Consider the following 6,266-nt stretch of genomic DNA (forward strand, 5'->3'; position numbering starts at 1 on the left):
GTGGTGCGAATATCTCCACATTTCACACCAGAATGCATTTGATGCTTTGCAATGTTTTTCAGGAGAGATATCAACGAGTTATAGCTTAACTTTAATATGCTCAAAACAGAGCAGAAATGATGGATATTAAGGCATTTAGTACGTTTATTAAGCTATTTCTCAAGTCACAGTGGTAGTTTCAGGTTTTACTACAGCAGAAGGAGAGCCAAATATCCCCAAAAGTATATATACTTTCGGGGATATTTGGCTCTCCTTCTGCTTTGTGAAGAGGAGCAGATGACATTGTGATGAGTCCTAAACACAAGTGCTGGCAAGACAAAGGTCCCGTCCTCTGGCACCTTATTGCGCATATAGCACGACTTCAAAAAAGTGCTTTGCACATATTATTCAGCTCTATTTTGGTCTTTCGTGCAGCTCACAATCTAAGCACAAGTAATGAATCTGCAGTTTAAACTAAATGTTTACTTTTCATGCATTGTTTTTTCTTTTAGGCTTTTTTGTTCCATGTTTTCTATATTTTACTTTCTAGCTTGGTGAAGAGATGTGTAGCTGACTTCAGTTCTGCTGCAGTCTAGTAGAAATGACAAGTATATTATGCACACAGATATAAGGCTAGTCAGCAGAGGGAGCTAGACTCCGTCCAGTACAGTCACAACACTTTCTCAATAGAGTTTGGCTGCTTACTGCATACTGCACAGTATATATTGAATGTTGCGTATTATTTCTTCAAAATACTGTTATATGCATTATGCAACAAACATTTTAGGCAAACAATAGTTTTACATTACATTCCTTTAAAATGTTATTTTAAAAATAAATTTATTTAAAAAAAAAAAAAAGTTTAATGTAAAGTTTGTATTTGTCATTATTTTGTTATTATTTTATTATTTCATTTTTATTTAAGTTCTAATCCAATTTTGAGTAATACATTTTAAATCTTGGGAATACTAAAATGATTATTGATAATTAATTATGATAAATAATAAAAAAAAAAGAAAAAAATGTGGTGGATGTAACATATAATTTATACAGATACTATAGCATATTACAGTATATTCCATGCAGATCTTTTATTGATAATTAATTATGATAAATAAAATAAAAAATAAAAAAATGCCTGTGGTGGATGTGACTTATAGTTTATACAGTATACTATAGTATATTACAGTATATTCCATGCAGATCTTTTATTGATAATTAATTATGATAAATAAAATAAAAAATAAAAAAATGCCTGTGGTGGATGTGACTTATAGTTTATACAGTATACTATAGTATATTACAGTATATTCCATGCAGATCTTTTATTGATAATTAATTATGATAAATAATTAAAAAATAAATGAAAAAAAAACAGACGGTGGTGGATGTAACTTATAGTTTATACAGTATACTATAGTATATTACAGTATATTCCATGCAGATCTTTTCTGTTGGATACTACACATACTGTATGTCCTCCAGGTTTTAATATGCTGTGCAGTATGCACAGTATACATACTATATACTGCATATGCTAGCATGCTATTCCAAACAGCCCTTGCGTGTGTGCAAGAAAAAAAAGCAAGTTAGTAGCGTACATGTGTGAGTGCTTTGAGACAGAGCTATATACAACCTTAAAGTGTTAACCTCTTTAGCGAGATTCAATTCTATGTTGTCTCACTCATTTGCTGCAGACCATTTTGGTGCAGTGAGGGAAACAAGGTTATTTTGAACCCATCGGCACCATAAGTGTTACACCGCGAGGGGCATCGCATTTCAAAAACCCTGACCACACTTTCCTTTTCCTGCTTCCACAATCAACAAGCTGTTGTTTGAGTATTACTGAGATGATCAATGCTAGGTAAAAGCCAATTGTAATGGCCAGCAATGAGACAAGCTCTTATGATATTAGATTAATCTGGTGGGGAAGATCCAGGAGAAGCAGAAAGTTCACAATCGGGCGATGGTCCTGTCAGACACCTTACAACGGCTCTGAACAGTTAGATAACATCCTCCTAAATCTGGTCCTGGTTGCCTGGAGACAGGAGTATGATTTGGATGGTGTTGATATGTAACTCTCTGCCTGCACGGAGAAGCTCTAATATCATCTGAGGGTGCTCGAAAATGCCCTTTAAACTAATTAAATAATAAAATTGACTGATGGCATGGAAAAATCGCACTGCTATTTCTTCCCCTTGTAAATATCAAGCATACATTTATTTTTGCTCTGATCGTAAGGAGATGGCAAACAATTCAAGCCAGCGCACAGAAGAACAGGTTAACTGACAGCAGTGCTTTAAAAGAGACAAACTACGCAGCATTATTCTGGTGCCTAACCATGTAACATTTTGTTTCAGACAATGATAAAGAGTCAAATAAAAATAAAATCATCTTTACAACGCTCTCCACCGATCAGCCCACACAGCCATCTGCAGACATTTGATGGTTTCACAAGACTCACTCAAAGCATTTCGGCACCAAATGCAATTAACATCATCCAAAGTCAGTTGGAAGTAATGTCAGGAAGAGTTTTGCACTGGGGAAAAGCAGTTCATATTTTTTCATACATCACTCTGCAGGGTGCTTGCTAATGACTTTCTTGTGACCACTCTGCATCTGATCAATTGTGCTGATTTCCATTTCTAAAAAGCTGTTGATGAGATTGAGTACTATAAGCATCATTCATGATAGAGAAATGAGAAATATAATTAGATTAGACGATTGATGGGGTCCTAGCCCCCCAGTACTTTAACGTGCATTGGAGTAAGGAACATGAATGGGATAGCTTACCCCCACCTCAAAAAAAATCCTTTTTAGACTTTTCTAAAAAACGTTTTTTGTTCTCCTATGCATGCCATATTTTGAAGAATTGCATTGGTTGTTTTATTCCATGCCATTACAATGAATGAGGACTGAAGCTGTTGAGGGTTTATGCGGGCCTTAAAAAAGATCTTAAAAAGTCTTAATTCCCCCTTCCACAGTTTAAGGCCTTAAAATATCTTAAATCATAGTAGAAAGTCTTAAATTCATAAAGTCATGGAATGTTGTATACAATTTACAAAAAAATTGTATGCTATTTTCGTCTTGTTTTCCCATACAAATATCTGAACACCCTAAAAACAAGTGCATTTACATGTTACATATCTTGAAAAACTGAATACATTTAAGTGAGTTTTGCTTAAAACAAGAACAAATTTCTGAGTGGTATGAATGGGGTATGAAAACTTGTTTTCCACTTGAATTGATTATCTGAGCCCGTTGGCAGATATTTGATCATAAAATCTAATTTTGATCATAAATCTTATGACATTTTAATGAATCTTTGACATATGCACTGGAAAACAAGATGGATATACAGATACGGATAAACTATTTTGCAGTGTGATCAGAAGGCACAGTAAAGTTATTCCCATATTCTAGTGGTTGTGGGAGCAGAGCTATTCAAACCTTAAGCTATCCTCCCCAAAAATGAATTAAAAGAGTAATGGAGATCTGTTGGAAGATGTATTTTCATATTTGAAGTGTTGCTAATACAACTCATTGTGTTCCCTGGACATTTACATTAAGAAAACATATTTGACGTATTCTGTTCCTTTAACTGTGCTCCTTAGATTTTCTTTACTTGGTCTTAAAAAGGTTTTACATTTACATCAACCTGAAGAAACCCTGGAATGCAAAAGCATCATAAATCTATAATGTAAGTGCTTTGACTGTATTTAAATGTTTATGTTCTTTGATCAATAGAAAATAAATTACATGAGGGTGAGTAAATAATGATTGTTTTTTGCGGTTAACTATTTCTTTAACAACAAGCAATTTTAAATTCAATCATAAAAGCTGCTGCACTATCCCTTGACCTATGACCTTTGTGCTCTCTGTCATTAGAGGTCACTGATTTGCACTTTTCTTACTGTTCACTTGTCTCTTCTCATCTGTTCACTAGGATTTAACCATATGGTTATGTGTTAAAATGGTTACTACAATCTCTGACGTTCAGAACAGTGCATGGTAAATTGATTTTCTTCTTTTCCTTTTCTTGGTAAGGAAGGCTCTTCGGAAATGAGAATGACATAAGCCATGTATATGACATGTGCCACCCACTGGAAGGTGTTGGGTGAATGTGGTGTCTATTTTAGTCCAAACAGTGGGCGATCTTAATGTTATCAACTGCTATAGTGGCTTCCCATCTGGTCATATGTTCTAAGGATGGAACACATCGATGTGGTTAACACGCGCTCAACGGCTACTGACAGATGGGTACTCAGCATTCTGTGAGTCACATAGTAGCCATGCTTTCTTTATAAAAGTTAATTGAGAATGGCTAATATACACGACTAGTTATAGCTGACTCTTTTGGACAACAAAAAAAAACAACCCAGAATGTTTGACGTACAGCTAATGGAAATACATATATTTAATTTAATTCAGTGTTATTTTAGTATTATTATTATTTATTTATTTTTTTAAAGATTTATTTTTGGCAGTTTTATTTTTATTATGATAGGACAGTGTTCAGACAGGAAGTGAAGTGGGAGAGAGAGGGGGACAGGATCAGGAAAGATCTGTAAGCTAGGATTTGAACTCGGGATGCCTGAAGTACAACAGCACTATATGTCGGCGCTCTACTCACGAGGCTCTTGGAGTTGACTTTTTAGTATTATTATAGTATTTATTAGTAGTTTGAATTAGCTTTGTTTTTGTATTTTCATTAAAATTTTAGTGTAAGTTTTAGTAATTTTATGTGCTTTTGTAATTTTTTACTTTTTAAAATATTTATAGGTACACTTAACAACATCTGGTATAGAAACAATTTTCACTTAGAAATTGCTAGTAAATTTAACAAATAATTGTCAAGTAATACAATAAATTAAACATTAAATTTGAAGTAGAAATACTGAAATAGTATGAAATAGTATGAGGTGTGATTCGTGCAGTCGCCAAAATAAAATATAGTTTGGCCAGCCGAGAAACAGGACGCTCATCCTAAAAGTGATTAGGGGGTGTGATTCGTGCAGTCGCCAAAATAAAATATAGTTTGGCCAGCCGAGAAACAGGACGCTCATCCTAAAAGTGATTAGGGGGTGTGATTCGTGCAGTCGCCAAAATAAAATATAGTTTGGCCAGCCGAGAAACAGGACGCTGGTCCTAAAAGTGATTATGGGGTGTGATTCGTGCAGTCGCCAAAATAAAATATCGTTTGGCCAGCCGAGAAACAGGATCCTGAATCCAGATCACAGTCTTCACAACGGGGCCTTCTGTTTTTCCCCGATCTCCATGCTGAGGTGTCAAGATCGTGGGAGAAACCGTACTCATCCCGTATTTACAGCCCCGCAGTCTCGAATTATTCAAAAGAACATCGTGGGGCTGAATGATAAGGGATATGGGGCGATGCCAGTGGTGGAGCAGACGCTTGCGAGCTATCTCTCCCCATCCTCAGCATCGTCCCTGAAGGCCCCGAAGCTTCCCACCAGGCCCGTTAGGCTTACATCGAGTCTGGTTGGGAAAGCTTACACGGCGGCAGGTCAGGCTGGCGCATGTTTGCACACCATGGCGGCTCCTACTCAGTGCCCTCATGGAGGTTCATTGATACCCCCACCACCCTCGGTGCTTCAGGGCTCAGTGAGCTCCTACGAGCGAAATTCCCAGCTGCCGCCCGGCAACGGTACGGCACGGGAGAGCTCACCCCCTCAAGTGAGGGTGCTACAGCAGTCAGGTCGGTCGTTCCCTGCCGGTCATCCGCTTCAGGGCACCGAACTGGCTCCTATAATAATACCAGAGGCCAGCCTCGAGAGGCTGGTTCCCTTAGTAGATTTTCTGGTAGCGTGGAAACTTCTAACAAATATCTCAGATAGTATCTCAAATCCAGTCCGAGGACTGGTTTGTTACGATAGATCTCAAAGACACTTATTTCCATGTTTCCATCCTCCCTCAACACTGGAAGTTCCTAAGGTTTGCTTTTGGGGGCGAAGCATACCAATATCGAGTTCTTCCCTTTTTCCCTTTACTCTCACCCCGCACTTTCACGAAGTGTGTGGATGCTGCTCTGGCTCCTCTGCGACTCCAGGGCATCCGCATACTCAATTACATTGACGATTGGTTAATACTAGCTCAATCGGAGCAGATGACGGCTCGGCATCGAGATGTCGTCCTCGCCCATATGAGAGAGCTGGGGTTAAAACTAAACGCCAAGAAGAGACCTCGATGCCTGTCTCCTGCTCGAATTGAGTCAATCCTCACGACAGTCACGAGAGTAAGAGAAGGCCAGTCACTCACTGACTCACTGT

The sequence above is a fragment of the Sinocyclocheilus grahami genome, unplaced genomic scaffold (assembly GCF_001515645.1).
Source record: "Sinocyclocheilus grahami isolate Dianchi unplaced genomic scaffold, SAMN03320097.WGS_v1.1 scaffold67.1, whole genome shotgun sequence".
Classification (NCBI taxonomy): domain Eukaryota; kingdom Metazoa; phylum Chordata; class Actinopteri; order Cypriniformes; family Cyprinidae; genus Sinocyclocheilus; species Sinocyclocheilus grahami.